The sequence below is a fragment of the Pelophylax lessonae genome, assembly GCF_965119305.1.
Source record: "Pelophylax lessonae genome assembly, chromosome: 3".
Classification (NCBI taxonomy): Eukaryota; Metazoa; Chordata; class Amphibia; order Anura; family Ranidae; genus Pelophylax; species Pelophylax lessonae.
In genome coordinates this window covers 269,036,032-269,060,451 of record NC_138770.1, presented here as the reverse complement: position 1 = coordinate 269,060,451, position 24,420 = coordinate 269,036,032, and positions in this window count along the sequence as shown.

Below are 24,420 nucleotides of genomic sequence, written 5' to 3'. Positions count from 1 at the left end.
GCTGTGCTAAGAGGGGGGATGGGGGAGGATTTGTGCTAGGAGAGGGAATGGGGGGGATTTGTGCTGAAAGGACAGGGGGTTGTGCAGGGAGAAGGGGTTAGGGGAAAGATTTATACCAGGAGGAGGGATTTGGGGGCCAGAGGAATTGTGCTAGGGGGGAAGTTTGGGAGTAAGAAGATTTGTGCTTGGAGGTGAAATTTGAGGGTAGAGGATTTGTGTTAGGAGGGGCAATTTGGGTGGAAAGAGGATTTGTGCTAGGAAAGGTAATTGGGGGTTTTTGGGGGAGATTTGTGCTAGGAGGGTGGTGGAGGCCTTAGTGCTTGGAGGTGGGATGGGGGGGGGGGGGGTTGTGCTAGGATGGGAATGGGGTGAGGGGCATTTGTGCCATGAGATGGGGTTTGGAGGGGTTATGCTAGGTAAGGAGATTTGGGGGCGAGAAATTGTACTGGGGGGGATTTGAGAAGAGAGGATTTGTGCTAGGAGTGGAAATTTGGATGGAGAATTTGTGTTAGCAGGAAAAATTGTTTGGAAGAGGGAGAATTTATGCTAAGAAGGAGATGGGTGGGGGATATGAGTGGGGGGGGGTCATTTGTACTGGGAGGTGGGAGAAATTTAACATTTTTGTTTGGGGAGAATTTTGGCTTGCAGAGGGAATTTGTGCTTATGGGATGAGGGTGCAGATTAGTACTGAGTGTTTTTTTTGGGGGGGGGAGACATGGTGCTTGTACATTGTGAGGGCAGTGTAATATGTCACCATCCCCCTGGCCACTAGATGTCCCAGCATCAAGGTAGCCATCCGTGAATTTGGGGCCCCTTACACAGCTTTAGGCTTGCCCCCCCCCCCCCCAGGGCCATCCTACCAAATCCAACAGCACCATACATTCAGCAAAGAGACATCCCAGTATATTCAGTGAAGAAACATCCCCAAATTACCAGTAAAGAGACCTCCCAGTCTAGTAAAATGACAGCCCAATCCAGCAAAGAGATATCCCAATCCAGCAGAGACATCCTCATATAGCAAAGAGACAGCCTAATCCAGCAAAGAGACATCACCGTCAAGCAAAGAGACAGCCCAATCCAGCAAACAGACATCACCATCAAGCAAAAAGACAGTCCAATTAAACAAAGAGACAGTCACAGCCCAACCCAACAAAGAAAAAGTCACTGCACAGGCCCACATTTAGAAACATTGTCAATCAATTTACCAAAAATGTGATGTCTAACAACATGTTTCTAATCCAGAGTGAGCAGTCAGTCAAGCAGGCTACTTGCAGTGCAGCTCTTCCCCACAGCTAAGCTGTGACTGGCGCCCAAACCAGCATTTGGCCTACAGGGAGAGACGAAGTGCAGAGGATATCACTCCACCTTCCCCTCTCTCAGGCTGCAACCAGAACTAAGTGAGCTGCATTGGCTCAGTCCTCTGCCCACCTGCTAAAGCAATAGTATAAAGAGGGCTTCTCCTTCACTGTCTCTGGCAGAGGTGCCAAAACACCGTTCCCGGAAAGTGCCATCAGAAAAAATCCCTGGCTGTTACTAAACGGTATGTTAACAAGTCATTGGTTGGGGGCCTGGGCCTATCCTAATGAGTTGTACTTGCTACTAAATAGGAGCAACAACTTGTTGGCTGAGGCCCGGGCATCCCGAGGCCTACATGTGTATGGGCTGTGTCCCACCCCATTTGGCCATGTAGGTTACAAACTTTTTTTAACCAAAGTTTCTGTTTTTCTTTGGAATACATAGCTTTACTATGTGACATCTATACTATTGCCACACATTACAATCTGACTATACAATCTACAAAGTTTCAGTTTAATGCTACGTAAGATCAATCAATCTCCATAAAAAACTTAGTGGACTGTACAATCAGATTGTAAAGTATCATTCTAGAGGATTAGAAGTGAGATATTCCTTCTTTATAACATTAAAATTGCCTTATTTATTAAAGAATTGTGAAGTAGGCACAGGGCAATAACTTGTATGGATCAATCAACATTCATCCTTTACTGACTACAGTCACCAACTACCGAAAAATAAAATCCATTTCTTTAGATAGTGAATTCTAATCAATTAACCAATTAGAAGACAATAGTGTTAATAATTCATGTGTGGCATTCTATGACAGGCAAAAGATACTGCAAAATTATGAGGCCCTGAGTGTAAAATAAAGCTATGAGGCACTGTATGTAATGAGAGAGGTATAAGGGGCAGTGTGCAAATAGAGGCATGGGAGGTATGAGGCATCAAGCACTGCATAGTTCAAACCTCCCTACATATAGCACCACTCCAGACTGGGATGGCCACTCCCATTGGTTATTTAAGAGCAGAACCTCCCCTTCCACAAAGCACCCCCCCCCCCATGTTGAGGGCATGTAGCCTGGTATGGTTCAGGAGTGGGGAGGTTGCCCCCCCCCCTTTCCTGGCCTGCCAGGCTGCATACTCAGATATGGATCTGGTATGGATTTTGGGAGGGACCCCCAAAATTTGTTTTACATTTTGGCAAGGGGTTTACTTTAAAATGCATACCAGACCCAAAGGGCCTGGTATGGATTGGGGGGGAACCCCACATTGTTTTTTTTAAGAATTTTTAATTGCTGGCATGTTTTTTTTTTTTACATTCAGCTGTCAGCGGAAAACCCGCTGACAGGTGATGAGTCATCTGTTGTTAAGGACGCAGCGGCCTGCTCCTTAACAACCAGCTACCATGCAATAAATTACCACATGAAAATATGCGGTAATTACCGCATTACCCGTATTTTATTGCACAAGCTATTTTCTAGATATTCTTAGTGAATTCAACATTTGTACAATTGTTTCCGCATGCGTTAATTTAACATATTTTTTCAGTAGATATTCAACTCTTGGTGAATTGATTTCATGGGGTTTTGGGAGAACAACTGTAATGTGAATCTGATGTCTATGGTTTATGCACGTTAGAATGTTATTGTGTACATTACATATTAATACAGCATTTTCTCTATAGAGTTCTAATGTGAAGTTTTCGTTTCTTTGAGTTGATTATTTTTTTGTAAACATTTTAAGAAAGTTTCATTGTAATTTTCATTCAGGATCAAATCAATATTATTTTAATCCATTGTTGCAGGGCCCTTAAACGGCATGGGACCAATAGGTCAGTGCCTAATCTGCCTAATTATTAATCAGGCACTGGGTATGAGGCAATTTTTCTATTAGAGAGTAGAGATGAGCTGTGTGCACAGGAAATCAGTGACTTCACCTCATTTCCTTCAAGTGTGTGGTCTGTCCTCCTATATTTCCATTCTGATTTTGCAGGAAATCAGTGATTTTGCCACCGGGAGACAGTTTTACACATTATAATCATTTTCAAAATGTCTTCTCTACAATCTAGTAACACAGCTGGTGGTAAAACTACTACTTTTAGAAAAGCAATAGAGAACTGTACAGGTATATTCTATTAAATAATGTCATTTGAAATCAGTCAAACATTACAGGAACAGCTTTTCCTATCCTCTCATTTCCAACACACATTCGTTTTCATATCTGTTTACCTGGATTACAAAGGTACTTTGTAGCTGTTAATTATGTATGGAAAGTGAACCATAATTATTTTGAATTGGTAGATATACAGGCTCCATGCAAGTAACTGCTACCACTTGATAATGGTTTGATTGAGTTTATTGTTCATGTCCAGAAAACATCTACACCGGAGATTAAGATATTATAATTATGAACGTATAGGCTTTTCATTTATAGGATGCTTTAGAATGTATCTGGAAATCATATTTGGGGTTTTAAAGTTGTAAATCTCAAGCACCCATTTTCGGAAATTTTAAAACAGAGCTAAACATTGCTGTTATGTTTTATTAATATTCATTTAGATGAAGCTGGTATATTCAGCATAGCATTACAGTGCACATTTAATTGCTGACATTAATCTCTGCCCCTGCAGAAACCAAACCAGAGTATGCAAAAAAAAAAAGTAGAACATATAAAAATATTGTTCTGTCACTGTATTTAAGTATCACATACAATAATGTACTATGAATCTTCTTTACTATAGATTTTGCTAATCTAGCTATCAATGAATCCACGGTCACAAGCTGACCCACTTCCATGTGGCATGAATTACTGGCAAACATCTTCTTTGAGAGAGTCAGCATAGTCTGGAAAGAAGCAATCTTCTCCACTGCCAAAACAAACATTATTAACTCAAAGGTAAATTATTTTGATCCCTCTCTAGTGACTTGTCATTGGCAACCACTGGTACCCACAAAACCGCCATGTACATAATCTTGAGCCCTGTTGAATACCAAGCGCATGGAAGAAAAGTGCCCTCACCAATGGTATTAGCCTTACACTTTTGGACATTTTACCTTCTTTCCAGGTCTATGTTTTTTATATAAATAAATAGTAAATTCCCTGAGTAAAATATTAATGGCTTAAAGTAAAATTCCAGGTAGCTTTGGCAAATGTAAATATGTCAGTGTCATACTGGTGGGATCCCCTTGGAAGCTGGAAATCACTGTAGAAGGCACCACGTTTACAGTGATATAGACTTTGTGGGATTAATTTACTAAAACTGGACAGTGCAAAATCTGGTGCAGCTCTGAGTAGAAACCAATCAGCTTCCAGTTTTTGTTTTTTTTTTTTGTCAAAGCTTAATTAAACAAGCTGAAGTTACAAACTGATTGGCTACCATGCACATCTGCACCAGACTTTACACTGTGCAAGTTTAGTAAATCAACCCCAAGTGTTTGTTGTTGAAGTCTCAAGTTAGCAAAGTCACTTGAGCACCTGAGTCAATGAGAGCACTTTTGTAAATCCCTACCTGTCCCTACTCTACCCACTCTCAAAATGCACACCAAGCCTGGGGGCCAGGGCTTTATGTAGGTTCTGCTTGACACAAGATGACTGCTGGAGTCACACAGGGCGGCAGCATCCAATGTGACAACTTACATAGTGACCCAGGAATTCATAGACGAACCAACCTTCCTTTCCAACTGTAATGCAGCTGCAAAAGAGAGCCACCTACAGTGGAGAAAGCAGACTACACCTGCCTACACACCTCCACAATTATAGCATGTCACTGTATTTGCCGACTGCTCAGGAGATGTAAGATGTATCATCTTCCCAATCAACTTGCTGATCCTTCCTGCTAGCATGGTCACCAGTTTCTTCAACTGGGATACTTATAGTTCCAGTGCTGCTATTTCTGAGTTAATCTTCACTGAAGTAGCCACCCTGACTCCTGCTGCAGGCTTCTACCCCTTCCTGACGAAGCGTGCGTCACCCATGCGAAACGCGTTGATGTCACACGCCGGCCACGCACCCACCGGAAGAGTCAGCAACCAGGTGATCCAGCCGTTTGCATCGGCGTCATGCCGCACCTATGACGCTGTGCTGCAGTGTCTTCACTGACGTCACTGCGCCATGGCGTGCCTCTACATCTGCGGGCGGAGATGGTCTGCCCTCAGCGTTCCTCTCCCCACGAGGTTTTGGACGTTTCGGCCTCCTGACCCGTCATCACCCGCTACATGACGCTAGGATCCCAGGCTGGCTGCTAGCTTTTGGGGCAACATGGTAGGTTGGACAGTTTTGTTTTTTTTTTCCCCCTTCATCTCTTCATTCCCTACTGGAATTCATTCTCCCTGGATAGCACCCTTTTCTTTCATCTTTTCACCACTGCCATTTCTCACATTTCTGGCCATTTGCCATGTCACATCACTATCGATTATCCTTTTCTCCTTCACCAACTACCTGGCGGTTCAGTCACTTCGTTACTTTCCTTGTAATCCACTTTTATCTTATTCAGTTGGGTGTTCCTCACTGGCACCACACGAGCCCTTCCTATCCAATCTACATATGTGTGTACGTCCATTATTATTGGCAACACCATGCTATAATTTCACTTTCATTTATATTTATATACAGTATACGACAGATTTGGAAGGTACATCTTTTCACCCCCCTCCTCTGGTTGCTATCCCATCGGGACCCTTCAGCTCCTGGGTCAGACATGGTCCGCCGCTTCCACACGGGAGTCCAATCCTTCCATTGAGTTTTTTATTGATCCGTGAGTATTTCAATACTCCTTTGAGTTCTTATTATTCTATCGATATTTTTTTACTCCATTTTTTCATCTTTTATCCTTTACTTCAACCCATTATTAATTTTTTTGTAGATATATTTTGAATATACTGATCTCTGAAGAAGGGAGATGTTGCTCCCGAAACGCGTCAGTCGTTATGCAATATACTGTATCAATATGGAATTTGAATATATTACTCAGGCCATTATGAAAACCAAGCGGTTACACCATTATGTTTGCCTATATGTGATGTAACATTGTTCATGTTGTATATATTTCATATTTTAGCTATTGAGCTATGTCATGTGCTATTTTAGTACATGTCATCAACTGTTTATATAATGCAATAAAATCATACATTGTTTCACACATTTATTGTGCATTCCATTGATCTCCAGCCACTAGCACCCACCTCATATAAAGTCCCGTGGGCCAATTTCTCTTTTTCTATATGAATTTTGGGATGGAGGCGTGCTTTGGTGGGAACCAGACCATTGTCCCTTGTTGTATATGTATTAGGGTGGAAGACAACCGCTGTGCCCTTTAATGTTCTGGTTCTTTTCCTGGCTGGTTTTCAAGCTTGGTGTTTCATCTCTCCCCCCCCCCCCTTTTTTTTTTTTTTTATATTTTTTTCGATATTTTTATTTTTTACAGCATTTACATAATTACCATACTCATTCTAATTTCCCCTTTGTGATTTCACACAGGGAGCTACATTTCCTAATGGGCCGTTGGGCTCCTGTGTGTCTAGTTGGTGGTTGTTCTGACTCCGGGAGCTGCGATGTATAAAGAGGGAGGCTCCGCCCCCCTTGCTGTCCCCGCTCCTCCCCCTTCCGGGATGAGCGGGTCCACCTTTACATCGGCGTCATGCCGCACCTATGACGCTGTGCTGCAGTGTCTTCACTGACGTCACTGCGCCATGGCGTGCCTCTACATCTGCGGGCGGAGATGGTCCGCCCTCAGCGTTCCTCTCCTCCACGAGGTTTTGGACGTCTCGGCCTCCTGACCCGTCATCACCCGCTACATGACGCTAGGGTCCCAGGTTGGCTGCTAGCTTTTGGGGCAACATGGTAGGTTGGACAGTTTTCTTTTTCCCCTTCATCTCTTCATTCCCTCCTGGAATTCATTCTCCCTGGATAGCACCCTTTTCTTTCATCTTTTCACCACTGCCATTTCTCACATTTCTGGCCATTTGCCATGTCACATCACTATCGATTATCCTTTTCTCCTTCACCAAGCTACCTGGCGGTGCAGTCACTTCGTTACTTTCCTTGTAATCCACTTTTATCTTATTCAGTTGGGTGTTCCTCACTGGCACCACACGAGCCCTTCCTATCCAATCTACATATGTGTGTACGTCCATTATTATTGGCAACACCATGCTATACTTTCACTTTCATTTTTATTTATATATACGACAGATTTGGAAGGTACATCCGGGTCAGACATGGTCCGCCGCTTCCACACGGGAGTCCAATCCTTCCATTGAGTTTTTTATTGATCCGTGAGTATTTCAATACTCCTTTGAGTCCTTATTATTCTATCGATATTTTTTTACTCCATTTTTTCATCTTTTATCCTTTACTTCAACCCATTCTTAATTTTTTTGTAGATATATTTTGAATATACTGATCTCTGAAGAAGGAAGATTTTGCTCCCGAAACGCGTCAGTCGTTATGCAATATACTGCATCAATATGGAATTTGAATATATTACTCAGGCCATTATGAAAACCAAGCGGTTACACCATTATGTTTGCCTATATGTGATGTAACATTGTTCATGTTGCATATATTTCATATTTTAGCTATTGAGCTATGTCATGTGCTATTTTAGTACATGTTATCAATTGTTTATATAATGCAATAAAATCATACATTGTTTCACACATTTATTGTGCATTCCATTGATCTCCAGCCACTAGCACCCACCTCATATAAAGTCCCGTGGGCCAATTTCTCTTTTTCTATAAGTTACAAACTGATTGGCTACCATGCACATCTGCACCAGACTTTACCCTGTGCAAGTTTAGTAAATCAACCCCAAGTGTTTGTTGTTGAAGTCTCAAGTTAGCAAAGTCACTTGAGCACCTGAGTCAATGAGAGCACTTTTGTAAATCCCTACCTGTCCCTACTCTACCCACTCGCAAAATGCACACCAAGCCTGGGGGCCAGGGCTTTATGTAGGTTCTGCTTGACACAAGATGACTGCTGGAGTCACACAGGGCGGCAGCATCCAATGTGACAACTTACATAGTGACCCAGGAATTCATAGACGAACCAACCTTCCTTTCCAACTGTAATGCAGCTGCAAAAGAGAGCCACTTACAGTGGAGAAAGCAGACTACACCTGCCTACACACCTCCACAATTATAGCATGTCACTGTATTTGCCGACTGCTCAGGAGATGTAAGATGTATCATCTTCCCAATCAACTTGCTGATCCTTCCTGCTAGCATGGTCACCAGTTTCTTCAACTGGGATACTTATAGTTCCAGTGCTGCTATTTCTGAGTTAATCTTCACTGAAGTAGCCACCCTGACTCCTGCTGCAGGCTTCTACCCCTTCCTGACGAAGCGTGCGTCATGCATGCGAAACGCGTTGACGTCACACGCCGGCCACGCACCCACCGGAAGAGTCAGCAACCAGGTGATCCAGCCATTCGGGCTCACGAACCGCCATGTGCGGTAGATGCCGCCGACTTTAGGCGTGTTGGAGAAGCTGATCTAAACAAGCGGCCACTACACCAGGAGACGGATCGATGTACCTACCATCCGAAAATCAGCCATCCATACCAGGATGCACGGTGAGCATTGAGAGATTCACGGGGATCGAGAAAAGGCAATGAGCACCCAGTATATCTAGTAATAGGATGGACTTGTTGATGCAGCAGAAGGCTACCAGCCGATATTTTCATACATGATATATCTTGCACAGTGTCCAATATCACTATCCACCATTGTCAGATACCGGTGTGAGCCCGCGCAGTCCTTGAGTTGACCTGCGTCTCTCCCCTGCTCCAATCCTATATCGGATTAATACTGTAAGTCTATACATCTCTGTCCCTGGATGACCATCAAGGTCTAAAATTGCCCATCATTACAACCCGGCTACCATTATTGCCATTGACTATACCATATTCAGGACTGGTCATCCTTCCTCAATTGAGGACAGACAATTTCCATCTACCCTACAATTTCCCTCCATGTTGGCATTTCATCAACTGTGAATCCATGTATCCAGAGTTGACCTCATATTACTGCAGTCCACCTATACATGAGGATGCCCTGATCAACCAATAGCCCTGATACCGGTAATTACTGCACAAGTTGAGTGGTCTATTGACCAGGTTGAAAACTAGATTGCAGCTCATGTCAGGTGCAGACACTGTCTCAAGTTTATACATGTATGGTTTGTCACATGAGGTTGAAAGACCATTATTCCATTCAGTCTGACATATTTTGGTGCTGTATAGGTGCTGTATTGGGTATTATTTACCACTCTGATTATTTGCAAATGTGGCATGCTGATGCACGTACAGTTACCTTGACAGCATTCACAAGCTCGTATTGAGATATATGCTGCAGGTCACTGTGTCAGTGTATCTTCCTTTCCGGTGTGTGTGTGGCCGGCCATGTGTGTGTGAGTCTTTGTTTTTGTTTTTATGTTGTATATATTGTGTGTCACCGCCATTGATTCCATTCCATGTCCCACATTTTTCCCCCTTCATTAAGGGGTTATTTTACTTCTTGTATGTTATATAGTTTTTGCATTTTTGAATTAAGCGGGTGTGAGCATCCCTTATTGCAGCCATTCTTTAGGATCTGTTCTGTAGTTCCTTATCCACATTTTTCCAATACAACACTTAGGTCGCGGTGGCTCCCCGCTCCAGTAAATGACCAATAGGAATTCCTGTTAGGTCTTTGGATGGTTGGCGACCAGTTGTGCACATCAAAAAAATACATATTCGCCAGCACACCAAGGCTCTTGCAAAAGCAGTCCAAAACTTTATTGAAGTTACGATCACATCAAAAAAAAGTGGTGCAACGTTTCGGAGCCGCACAGGACCCCTTCGTCAGGCATGTGCACATAAACTGGCCACATTGGTCTCTAGTATAGGTTTCTCTTTTTCTGTAGCTTCTACCCCAGGCTCTTCTTTTCAGATGATACTTGAGATGTAGTTTTTCTTGGCAGCTCAACACTCGATTCAGATACTGACTTGTTTTCGTTACCTGAGAAGTACTCTCTCACTTGAGCAGGGTGTGTGAGGACCTCCTCTTGAGCGGTGGCTTTGATGACAGCAGGTCTGTACCCCACAGTCCTCGGCTCTCCGGCCCTCACCAGGCTCTCTCCCTATGTAGGCACACACAGCAACAGGTTCGTTCACTCTGGTTTCCCTGTACTGTCTTCCCAGACCAATCCTCTGCACGTTTGACTGGGAAAACTCTCAGTACTCTACTCTTCTGTCTTCAGGGTACTTTTGAAGTCTACAGCCCCATCCACTTACAGTGAAGCGCTCCTCCACCAAATTACATGCCCGATGATCCTTCTCTGTACAGCATCAGCCACCCTCCCCCAATGTGTCACTGCCACTGCTAGAAAAAAGAGGAGGGGTGAAGAACAGGCAGACACACAGAGTCAGCACAGCCACTCTGTCTCTGTATGAACAGTGGTGGGGGGGGGGGGGAGAGCAGGGTAGATTGGCAGTTACTCTGGAGCAGTAGTGGCTACTGCTCCGCCCCCCCCCCCCCAGATTAACAACCTTGCTGTCTGCTGTGCCCCCTGTTCTCCTTCAGACAGAAGGGGGGGCATGCTAATCCAGGAGATGTGTTATTAGCCAGATCACCAGGTGAAAACAGAGGGAAAAAAGCCAAAAAAGAAAATGAATGTAACCACCACATCTAAGGATTGTAAGCTGCAGTTTATTATATTTTTTATTTAGGGTTTAACACCACTTTAGGATGCAAAGCTAACTCTAGCCTAGGCAGGCAGATATTTTCATTGTTAACAAATTGTTATTGGGCTTAAGTTACAGGTCACAACAGTAAAAAGCACTGGATGGGATCACACTGAATATATTAAACTTTAACATCCGGTCACCGGTTTTCCAATGTGTACTGTAAGGGCCCATGTAAAGGTGGTTTATTCCTTGCATATTTTTGTGCCTAGGAGGCCCTGGTTTTGCATACAGCTTATCATAGACATAAATGAGTGTACTCCCCACACGCATGGGATTTAAGGGGGGGGCTGAGTGAAACGTGTTGGGGTGTGGCCTGGTGGGAGCCCAGGCTGAGGTCACTCACTATTACAGGATTCCATGGATGTGTGGCATTACCATGGATGTGCGGCATTAGGGATCTCTCCTTCCTTTCCCTTCAGCGACTACAGGAGCTGGGACACGATCCAACATTTACCCGCAGTCCAGCAATAGATGCAGAGTTACTTGTGTTATTCCCCATGTTGACACAGCCTGAGTGACACACCAATCTTTCGTGGATCACATAAATTAGTGTAGGCATCTGTATGCAGGTATGCATTGTTACCTGTGTAAAGTGGGGCATATGTATAGACATAAGGTCCTAAACACAGACTCTCAGCATTTAGAGACTTGCATCTGTACACATGTGCCAATTTACAAAAGTGGCTGCATATAACTACATAAAGCCACCTACAGCCATTTATGTCTAGGGGCATCTGAACACGGCACCAGGGGCTCTCGGGCACTAAAATACACAGTGAAGGAGAGATTTACTAAAACTAGAGAGTTCAAAATCTGGTGCAGCTGTACATGATAGCAAATCAGCTTCTAACTTCAACTTGTTTACTTAGGCTTTGACAATAAAACCTAGAAGCTGATTGGTTACTACGCAGAGCTGCACCAGATTTTGCACATGCCAGTTTAATTAAGTCAACCCCAGTGATGTCACGCTGTAGGTATGAATGTGCTTGTGTGCAAAAGCTCTAAGTCACTGTCCCATTAGTAGCATTAATGTGGATCTTCTAGTCACTGGTAATACAAAATATTTATATTGCTTGCCTCTTAAAATACTTTAACAATATTTTGGCCGCTTCTGCTCTAAACTAAGGTGAACAAATGTTGAGCTTAGATTTTGAATCCTAAAAATGTACAAAAACCTATCCTGCCCTACTCTCAATTTGACACATTTCTGCTCTGAAGAATAGTCAGCTCAGTGGATAATGGGGATCTCTTTGTTTGATCTTTGATGTGTGCATAGTACTCTCATAAAAATGACATTGTGAGAGCAGTAGAAAATTCAGCTCTACATAAGGTTGAAGGTTTTCCTAAAGTTTTGGCTCAAATCTGTTCATTTTATCTCGACAGTAATGAAAACATACACTTGTTCTTGCAATCTTGTATAGATGAGCTCCTAGTTCTACTCTACAGTCTTTCAGCACCAAAAGTTGAGCGACTGTTGTAACAAGTGGGAGTCTCAGATATGTGAACCTCATTTCCATGTGCCACCACAATTTCCTAATAATTCTCTATCACAGCCTTATACTGTTTGGTTTAAATCTGCAGCATCACAATGTGCTTAGTAAATCTCATCACTTTCTGAATTTCTCATTGTATATTGGGTATAAACAAGCAATAATTGTTTGTTTGTCAAACCCAACATTCATTTTCTGACAACACAGGGAGACAAAGTGATGTGATATAATTTGTAATAACGTGGACAATTATATTTAAACATAAATTGTAATGCTGTTTGATTTTTTCAGACAAGTACTCTGCAATCACTTGTTTTTGAATAAGCATTCAAGCAAGGACAACCTATTTCTTCTGCTGCATGGGTTCACAATTTAGCGTGTCCAGAAACGCGTGTAAATCGTACGTGTTCCCCGACCCGCAGGTGAAACGCGATGCCTTTTAGCAGACACATGGGGTGCCATTAGTTCTTAACGATACCCCACACATCGGAAAATGCAGCACACTTTCTGGTGCGTAAAATGCGACCACGTTTTTGAAAAAGGGTTTGGGACTTTTTCCAGCATTTCCCACAGGTACAGGAGCCCATTCAAATTAATGCTAATGGAATTAGCCAGTGCATTACAACGGACAACAAATATAAAAGAATTAAGATAAAATTCTACAGGAGCTGGGACACGATCCAACACTTACCGGCACTCCCACAACAGATGCAGAGTTACTTGTGTTACTCCCCATGTTGACCAAGCCTGAGTGGCACACCAATCTTTTGTGGGTCACATATATTAGTGTAGGCAGCTGTATTCAGGTATGCACCATTACCTGTGTAAAGTGGTGCATGCGTATAGACAAAAGGTCCTAAACACAGACTCTCAGCATTTGAAGACTTACATCAATATGCATGTGCCAATTTACAAAAGTGGCAGCATCTAACTACATAAAGCAACTTCCAGCCCTCCATGTCTACGGGCAGCTGAACACAGCACCATGGGCTCTTGGGTAGGGTTGAGCGGACACCTAGATGTCCGTGTTCGACGGGTTCGGCCGAACTTTAAAAAAAAGTCCGGGTCCGTGTCCCGGACTTTTACCGAACTTTTCCCGGACACCGAACCCCATTGAAGTCAATGGGGACCCGAACTTTAAGGCACTAAAATGGCTCTAAAACACCAATGGAAAGGGCTAGAGTGCTGCAAATGGCAGCAAAACGTAGTTAAGAGCATGGCAAGTGCTCTGCAAACAAATGTGGATAGGGAAATAACTTAAAACAACAAAAAAAAACCAGAAAAATAAAACAATGTTCTTCATCTCTGAAGGACGAGGCCCATATGGAGTAGGAGGGAGGTTGAGGTGGTGGTGGATGTGGCGGTGTCATAGGCGTGCGCACAGGGGGTGCCTGGTGTACCTGGGCACACCCTAATCACCTAGGGCACATAGCATTATCGCTCTGTTTGCCAGTGAGGAGATGGGAAAGATCTCCCTCGCACCTGCTCTGCTCTATTTCTCTTTGCCAGCAGGGAGAGTAATGTATCGGGGCCATGTACATGTAGGCAAACACATGCATGTGTATTTCAACTTTGGGGTGCACACCCTAATGCAATAGGCTGCGCACACCTATGGGCGGTGTAGGTGGAAGCGGCGGTGGAGGAGGACCAGGGCCGGATTAAGAGCATCATGGTCTTGGTGCTGAGGATTTTGAAGGGCCTTAAGGGCCGTGCCTTGGCATGCACCCAGAGGAGGAAGGGTGCAGCCATGCATGCCTAATTCAACATGGGATGCTGTCTCTGAAGCCCATAAACACATCCATGCATCGGCAACTGTCCCTCCTTGTCCGGCCTTCGCGCTGTGTGGGGAGGTTCTGAGGGTGCTGCCTGGGGAAGCGAGCATAGAAGCCAGACTTCTGTGTTTACAAGTGACAGAAGAGCGGTCACAGTGAATATGGCCAACCCGGGGCCTATATAAAAGGTAGGGGCCTGCATGGAGCTGCAGCTCCAATAGCCCCTACGTTAATCTGGCCCTGAGGAGGAGGACGAGGTAGCCAACACTGCTTCTTTTCACAAATTTTAAATGAGGGTACACCCCAAAAGAGTGAGAAAGAGCAAAAATGGAACAATGGCTGGGTAAGGTCGGTATCCATTGCTATTCTGCACAAGGTACGGAAAAGTCCCGTGGGATCCATGCCTGGTTCATTTTAATGAACGTGAGCTTGTCCACATTGTCTCTGGACAGGGGGCTGCGCTTGTCTGTTATAACACCCCCAGCCGTGCTAAATACCCGTTCAGATAATACACTGGCTGCAGGGCACGCCAGCACCTCCAAGGCGTAAAGGGCAAGCTCAGGCCATGTGCCCAATTTGGAGACCCAGAAGTTGAAGGGGGCAGACCCCTCATTCACTACATGTAGGCGTGTGCACACATACTGCTCCACCATGTTGGTAAAATGCTGCCTCCTGCTAAGACGTTCCATCTGAGCTGCTGGTGCTGCTGTTTGTTGTGGCGTGCTGACAAAGCTTTTCCACATTTCGGCCATGCTAACCCTGCCTTCTGAGGTGCTGGCGGTGCCCTGGTTGAGTTGGCGACCTCCTCCTCCTCCTCCTCTGCCTTGTGCTTCCACTGTGGCCCCGCTGTCAGATGGGAATGCCAGCAGCATCGCGTCTACCAGCGTGCGCTTGTACTCGCGCATCTTGCGATCACGCTCCAGTGAGTGAATTAAGGACGGTACGTTGTCCTTGTAACAGGGATCCAGCAGCGTGGCCACCCAGTAATCAGCACAAGTTAGAATGTGGGCAACTCGGCGGTCGTTGTGGAGACACTGCAGCATGTAATCGCTCATGTGTGCCAGGCTGCCCAGAGGCGACGAAAGGCTGTCCTCTGTGGGAGGTGTATCGTCCGTGTCCTCTGTATCCCCCCAGCCACGCACCAGTGATGGCCATGAGCTGGCCTGGGTGCCACCCTGCTGTGAACATGGTTCCATCTCCTCCTCCAGCTCCTCCTCCTCCTCATCCTCCAGAACTGTGCCCCTGCTGGACAATTGTGTCCCTGGCGTTTGTGTGTGTAGGAACCCACCCTCGGAGCCCCTTGCGAATGACTGCCCTGAAAGCCTTTGAAATGTTACCTCTTCATCCTCCTCCTCCTCCTCCTCATCCTGTGCCACATCCTCTTCCATCATCGCCCGAATTGTTTTTTCAAGGAGGCATAGAAGTGGGATAGTTAAGCTGAGAACGGCGCCATTGCCACTGGCCATGTTGGTGGAGTACTCAAAACAGCGCAACAAGGCACACAGGTCTCGCATGGAGGCCCAGTTATTGGTGGTGAAGTGGTGCTGTTCCGCAGAGCGACTCACGCGTGCATGCTGCAGCTGAAACTCCACTATGGCCTGCTGCTGCTCGCACAGTCTTTGCAGCATGTGCAAGGTGGAGTTCCACCTTGTGGGCACGTCACATATGAGGCGGTGAGCGGGAAGGCCGAAGTTACGCTGCAGCCCTGCCAGGCGAGCAGCAGCAGGGTGAGAACGCCGAAAGTGCGCACAGACGGCCCGCACTTTCTGCAGCAGCTCTGACATATCGGGGTAGTTTTTAACCACTTACCGCCCGCCCGCCGTCATATGACGGCGGGACGGTGCGGCTATTATCCTGGGCGGCCGTCATATGACGTCCCCGGGACACAGCCGATCACCGGCAGGGGGGAAACAGTCAATAGGCATGGCTGTTTCCCACGTGATCGGCTGTGTTCCAATGACACAGCCGATCACAATGGAGGCGCCCGGGAGATGACCGCGCATGCGCGATCGGGAGCGCGCAGGGCGGTCATGTCGGTGGCACTGTGTTCCGTAGGAACACAGCTGTCACCGGCGGTAGTAAACAGTCACTGACAGTGACTGTTTACTATGTGATCGGCTGTGAATCCATTCACAGCCGATCAGAAAATGTAAACAAAGAGCAGTAACTCAGTGTTACTAGCTCTTCTCTCCTCATACAGTTTCCAGTATGAGGGGAGAAGAGCTAGAAATAGTGAGTTACTGCTCTGTACCCCTGTAAAAAGTAAAAAGCACACAAATAAAGGTCCCCCACACACAGTCCTCAGCCCCCCCCAATGTCCCCTGTCACCCAACAGTCACCTCATCAGTGCCCAGAAATTGACACCCATAACGTTCACATGTGAGAGTAGCGATCGATGGCAGAATAACCGCGATTCTGCCCGCGATCCAGAAATCATTGGAAATTGCGGGACGCCTGTGCGCTGCCCGTGATTTGCAATAGCACCCCAAACGCTGTGCGATGTTGCCGCCATTTCCGCCTGCCGAATCACGGTAACATCGCACAAACATCGCATGACGCTCAAAAAAGGTACAAGAGTTTCTTTGGGGCAAAATCAATATTGCAAATCACAGGCAACGCACAGGCGTCCCGCGATTTGCAATGATTTCTGGATCACGGGCAGAATCGCAGTGATTCTGCCCATGATCGCTACGCTCACATGTGAATGTAGCCTAAAGTTCACCGGTCACCAGAGACTGCCATCAGTACCGCCGTGCACCGTCACCTGTCACCCATCAGTGACCATCGCCCGTCCCCTGTCACCCCATCAATCACTGTCACCTGTCACCCCATCAGTCATCGTCACCTGTCACCCCATCAGTCATCGTCACCTGTCACCCTATCAATCATCGTCACTTGACACCCCATCAGTGATCGTCACTTGTCACCCCATCAATCATCGTCACATGTCACCCCGTCAGTGATTGTCATCTGTCACCCCATCAATCATCGTCACTTGTCACCTCATCAATCATCGTCACCTGTCACCTCATCAATCATCATCACCTGTCACCCCATCAGTCATCGTCACCTGTTTGCCATATACATGCAATCACTTACTGACCGCCTAACGACTATATGCGTCGGCCATTAAAAGCTAAATACTGGGGTTATGGCAGCAGATAGCCCCCATAACCCCGGTATTTTTTGAAACGGCGGGCGGTCGGCTTTCAGATAAGGGTGGTCCCAGTGGCGGATTCACCGCGGAATTACCCTTACGGTGCAGGGGAAGAGGTGCCCCCCCCCTCCTGCCGCGTCCCAGACGTTTTCCCAGCTTACCGGACCCGCCGGCAGCGGGGAAAACTATCCGGTCCCGGATCCTCAGAGACAGGAAGTCGAGTGAGGGCAAGATGGCCCTCACTCAACTCTATGGTCTTGGAGGACCGGAGCTACGTCAAAAGACGTTGCCTAGCAACCGGTTTAAAGGGCCGCTTTTTTTTTTTGCTTTTTTTTTTTTTCCTCTTTCAACAATTTTTTTTTTTGCTTTTTTAGTGTAGTTGTGAGGTGTGAGGTCTTTTTGACCCCAGATCTCACAATAAAGAGGACCTGTCATGCCTATTTCTATTACAAGAGATGTTTACATTCCTTGTAATAGGAATAAAAATGATCAAAACATTTTTTTTTTTTAAACTGTGTAAAAATAAAAAAATAATAAATAAAATAAATAGGAAAAAAAAAAAAAAAATTAAAGCGCCCTGTCCCCGTTAGCTCGCGCGCAGAAGCAAACGCATACGCAAGTCCCGCCCACATATGTAAACGGTGTTCAAACCATACATGTGAGGTATCGCCGCGATCGTTAGAGCGAGAGCAATAATTTGAGCCCTAGACCTCCTCTGTAACTCTAAGCTAGTAACCTGCAGAAATTTTTAAAATGTTGCCTATGGGGATTTTTAAGTACCAATGTTTGGCGCCATTCTGTGAGCATGCGCAATTTTGTCATGTTGGGTATCTAATTACTCGGCGTAACATTATCTTTCACATTATGGAAAAAAATTGTGCTAAATTTACTGTTTTCTTATGTTTTAGTTCAAAAAAGTGAATTTTTTTTAAAAAAAAACGCATTTGGAAGACTGCTGCGCAAATATGGTGTGATAAAAAATATTGCAACGATCTCCATTTTATTCTCTAGGGTCTCTGCTAAAAAAAAAATATATAATGTTTGGGGGTTCCAAGTAGTTTTCTAGCAAAAAAAAATGATTTTAGCTTGTAAACACCAAGTGTCAAAAATAGGCCCAGTCTTAAAGTGGATAAATGGACAACTTTGTGTAAAGCGCTACTTGGATGTTAGGCCTATGTATGTGGCCAGGCTGTGAAAAAGTGTTACAAATGTGGTATCGCCATACTCAGGAGGAATAGCAGAATGTATTTTGGGGTGCAATTTTTGCTATGTACATGCTATGTGTTAGAAATATTGCATAAATGGACAGCTTTGTGTAAAAAAAATTTGTTTTCATTTTCTTTCCACATTTTCCAAAAACTTGTGGAAAAAAATGACATATTCAAAAGACTCATTATGCCTCAAAAATTATACGTTGGGCTGTTTGCTTTCTAAAATGGGGTCATTTTATGGGGGTTTCCATTGTCCTGGTGCTCCAGGGCCTTCAAAAGTGCGATAGGTTGTCAGGAAATTATATGTGTAATTTGTGCTCCTAGAATGCCGGACGGGGCTACTTGAATGTTAGGCCTTTGTATGTGGCCAGGCTGTGAAAAAGTCTCACACATGTGGTATCGCCATACTCAGGAGGAGTAGTAGAATGTGTTTTGGGGTGTAGTTGCAAGTATACATGTGCTGTGTGAGAGAAATAACCTGTTAATACGGCAATTTGTAAAAAAAAATAAAAAATAAATAAAAATCTTCATTTTGCAAAGCATTGTGGGAAAAAATTACAACTTCAAAAAACTCACCATGCCCCTTATTAAATACCTTGGAATGTCTACTTTCCAAAAAGGGGTCATTTGGGGGGTATTTGTACTTTCCTGACTTTTTAGTGTCTCAAGAAATGAGATAGGCCTTCAGTACATCAGGTGTGATCAAGTGTGATCAATTTTCAATGATTCGCACCATAGCTTGTGGACTCTATAACTTTCACAAAGACCAAATAATATACACTTACTTGGGTTATTTTTACCAAAGATAAGTAGCAGTATAAATTTTGGCCAAAATTTGTGAAGAAAAATTACTAATTTGCTAAATTTTATGACAGAAACAAAGAAAAATGCGTTTTTTCACAATATTTTCAGTCTTTTTTTATTTATAGCACAAAAAATAAAAAACCCAGTATTGATCAAATACCATCAAAAGAAAGCTCTATTTGTGTGAAAAAAAGGACACAATTTTTGTATGGGTACAGTGTTGCATGACTGAGTAATTCTCAGTCAAAATGTGAGAGCGCTGAAAGCTGAAAATCGGTCTGGGCAGGAAGGGGGTGAAAGTGCACTGTAGGCAAGTGGTTAAGGAACCTCTGCACCACCAAATTCAGCACATGCGCCAGGCAAGGGATGTGCGTCAAACCGGCTAGGCCCAGAGCTGCTATGAGATTTCGCCCGTTATCGTACACCACCAGGCCGGGCTTGAGGCTCGCTGGCAGCAACCACTCATTTGTCTGCTGTTCCATGCTCCTCCACAATTCCTGTCCTGCGCGGTGTGTGGTTTGTCCCCCAAACAGGCAAGTTGTAAAACTGCCTGCTGTCGTTTAGCCCTGGCCGTGCTGAAGTTGGTGGTGAAGGTATTACGCTGTCCGGATGAGGAGGCGGTAGAGGATGAGGTAGCGGAGTAGGATGAGTTAGGAACAGGAGGCAAACTGAAGCGCCCTGCAATCCTCGGTGGTGGAAGGACATGTGCCAAATTGCTATCCGCCTCAGGCCCATCCACCACTGCATTTACCCAGTGTGCCGTTAGGGAGATATAACGCCCCTGACCGTGCTTACTGGTCCACGTATCGGTAGTTAGGTGGACCTTGGCACAGATGGCGTTGCGCAGTGCACACCTGATTTTTTCCCCCACTTGGTTGTGCAGGGAAGGGATGGCTTGCCTGGAAAAGTAGTGGCGGCTGGGCACGACGTACTGTGGGACAGCCACCGACATAAGCTTTTTAAAACTGGGCGTCTCCACCAGACGGAATGACAGCATTTCAAAGGCCAATAATTGTGAAATGCTGGCATTCAGGGCCAGGGATCGCGGGTGGGTAGGGGGGTACTTCCTCTTCCTCTCAAGTGTTTGGGAGATGGAAAGCTGAACGCTTCCACGGGACATTGTGGAGATGGTTGTTGGTGACCCAGGTGGTGGTGTTGCTGACAGATCGTCTGTTTGCGGGGTGGCAGGTGCCGGTATGACTACAGAGGTGGCTGGAGCGGCCGAGACTGCAGCAGAAGAGGAAGCAGGATGAGCCAGAGACGTTTCTTGGTTTTGAAGGTGTGTACTCCACTGCAGCTCGTGCTTTGCACTTAGATGCCTGATCATGCAGGTTGTGCTCAGGTTGAGAAGGTTTATGCCTCGCTTCAGGCTCTGATTGCACAGGGTGCAAACCACTCGTGTCCTGTCATCAGCACATTTTCTAAAGAACTTCCACGCTAGAGAACTCCTTTGAGCTGACTTTGGTGCGCTCGTTCCCTTGCTGCGTTGGGCAGTAGCAGGCGTAGTGTCTAGGGCACGGCCGCTCCGCTTCTGCACCCTGCTCTCTCTTCTGCTGTGCTGGTGGCTCTGTGCGACCACCGCCTCTTCCTCCAAACTACTCAGGTCACCTGCATGACCTTCATTCCATGTGGGGTCGAGGACCTCATCGTCCTCCACATCATCTTCCACCCAGTCTTCACCCCTGCCCTCCCTGTCGGTCTCCACAATGCTGAACGCCGCAGCAGTTGGCACCTGTGTTTCGTCATCATCGGAGACGTGCTGTGATGGTCCTTCCATGTACTCATCTTGAGAAATAAGTGGTTGGGCATCGCTGCACTCAATCTCTTCCACTTCTGGGGCAGGGCTAGGTGGATGGCCCTGGGAAACCCTGCTGACAGAGTCCTCAAAAAGAATAAGAGACTGCTCTATGGCTTGGGGCTCAGACTGCTTGCCTGATTTGCAAGGGGGTGAGGTGAAAGACGGTTGGACATTGGCTGCAGGTGCCAACTCTGACCTTTCTGCAGTAGACTGGGTGGGAGACAATGTGAAGGAACTGGAGGCACTGTCAGCAGCAAACCAATCTACTATCGCCTCTCTGTGTTCTGGCCTCATCACTTCTAGAGGCGTATGATGCCCTACCAAATACTGATGCAGGTTCTGTCGCCTACTCACACTTGAGGAAGGTGTTTCACTTGTGCGTGTAGCTGGCACAGATCGACCACGTCCTCTCCTTGCAACAGGAGCTCTAGCAGCAGCACCACCACGACCCAGGCCACGGCTCTCCTCATATTTCTGAAATTTAAGATCTTGCCCTAGAAAGGTCTTTATTGAATAGCGGAACAAAAGAACAACAGTATCGCACAGGTGTATCTCACAGTCAAATATGCAAACTATGCCGCAATTTAATGTTTTTTACACCAAAAGGGTGTGTATTGAATAGCGGAATAGGATAAAAAACTGTGTATCTCACACGTACAAACACAGACTAGGCCCGATTAAATTTTTTCCTACCCTAAAGGGAGGATGAGGAAGAGGAGTATGGAACAGGCAGCACCCTCAAATCTTCAGAAGTATGAGATGAACCCCAAAAACTTGGAAAGGTGGATCTCACACGTACCGACACAGACTATTCCGCAATTTAATTGAGCCACAAAGGTTTTTATTGAATAGCGGAATAGGAAATATGATCAAAAAAAAGTGTATGTTTTTCACACGTACAGAAGCACACTAGGCCCCAATTACTATTGTTTGTACACCTAAAAGGATGGATGAGGAGGAGGAGGAGGAGGAGTATAGAACAGGCAGCACCCTCAAAGCTTCAGAAGTATGAGATGAACCCCAAAAACTTGGAAAGGTGGATCTCATACGTACCGACACAGACTATTCCGCAATTTAATTGAGCCCCAAAGGTTTTTATTGAATAGCGGAATAGGAAATATGATCAAAAAAAAGTGTATGTTTTTCACACGTACAGAAGCACACTAGGCCCCAATTACTATTGTTTGTACACCTAAAAGGATGGATGAGGAGGAGGAGGAGGAGGAGTATAGAACAGGCAGCACCCTCAAAGCTTCAGAAGTATGAGATGAACCCCAAAAACTTGGAAAGGTGGATCTCATACGTACCGACACAGACTATTCCGCAATTGAATTGAGCCCCAAAGGTTTTTATTGAATAGCGGAATAGGAAATATGATCAAAAAAAGTGTATGTTTTTCACACGTACAGAAGCACACTAGGCCCCAATTACTATTGTTTGTACACCTAAAAGGATGGATGAGGAAGAGGAGGAGGAGGAGTATAGAACAGGCAGCACCCTCAAAGCTTCAGAAGTATGAGATGAACCCCAAAAACTTGGAAAGGTGGATCTCACACGTACCGACACAGACTATTCCGCAATTTAATTGAGCCCCAAAGGTTTTTATTAAATAGCGGAATAGGAAATATGATCAAAAAAAATTGTATGTTTTTCACACGTACAGAAGCACACTAGGCCCCAATTACTATTGTTTGTACACCTAAAAGGATGGATGAGGAGGAGGAGGAGGAGTATAGAACAGGCAGCACCCTCAAAGCTTCAGAAGTATGAGATGAACCCCAAAAACTTGGAAAGGTGGATCTCACACGTACAGACACAGACTATTCCGCAATTTAATTGAGCCCCAAAGGTTTTTATTGAATAGCGGAATAGGAAATATGATAAAAAAAAAGTGTATGTTTTTCACACGTACAGAAGCACACTAGGCCCCAATTACTATTGTTTGTACACCTAAAAGGATGGATGAGGAGGAGGAGGAGGAGGAGGAGTATAGAACAGGCAGCACCCTCAAAGCTTCAGAAGTATGAGATGAACCCCAAAAACTTGGAAAGGTGGATCTCACACGTACCGACACAGACTATTCCGCAATTTAATTGAGCCCCAAAGGTTTTTATTGAATAGCGGAATAGGAAATATGATCAAAAAAAAGTGTATGTTTTTCACACGTACAGAAGCACACTAGGCCCCAATTACTATTGTTTGTACACCTAAAAGGATGGATGAGGAAGAGGAGGAGGAGGAGTATAGAACAGGCAGCACCCTCAAAGCTTCAGAAGTATGAGATGAACCCCAAAAACTTGGAAAGGTGGATCTCACACGTACCGACACAGACTATTCCGCAATTTAATTGAGCCCCAAAGGTTTTTATTAAATAGCGGAATAGGAAATATGATCAAAAAAAATTGTATGTTTTTCACACGTACAGAAGCACACTAGGCCCCAATTACTATTGTTTGTACACCTAAAAGGATGGATGAGGAGGAGGAGGAGGAGGAGGAGTATAGAACAGGCAGCACCCTCAAAGCTTCAGAAGTATGAGATGAACCCCAAAAACTTGGAAAGGTGGATCTCACACGTACAGACACAGACTATTCCGCAATTTAATTGAGCCCCAAAGGTTTTTATTGAATAGCGGAATAGGAAATATGATAAAAAAAAAGTGTATGTTTTTCACACGTACAGAAGCACACTAGGCCCCAATTACTATTGTTTGTACACCTAAAAGGATGGATGAGGAGGAGGAGGAGGAGGAGGAGTATAGAACAGGCAGCACCCTCAAAGCTTCAGAAGTATGAGATGAACCCCAAAAACTTGGAAAGGTGGATCTCACACGTACCGACACAGACTATTCCGCAATTTAATTGAGCCCCAAAGGTTTTTATTGAATAGCGGAATAGGAAATATGATCAAAAAAAAGTGTATGTTTTTCACACGTACAGAAGCACACTAGGCCCCAATTACTATTGTTTGTACACCTAAAAGGATGGATGAGGAAGAGGAGGAGGAGGAGTATAGAACAGGCAGCACCCTCAAAGCTTCAGAAGTATGAGATGAACCCCAAAAACTTGGAAAGGTGGATCTCACGCGTACCGACACAGACTATTCCGCAATTTAATTGAGCCCCAAAGGTTTTTATTGAATAACGGAATAGGAAATATGATCAAA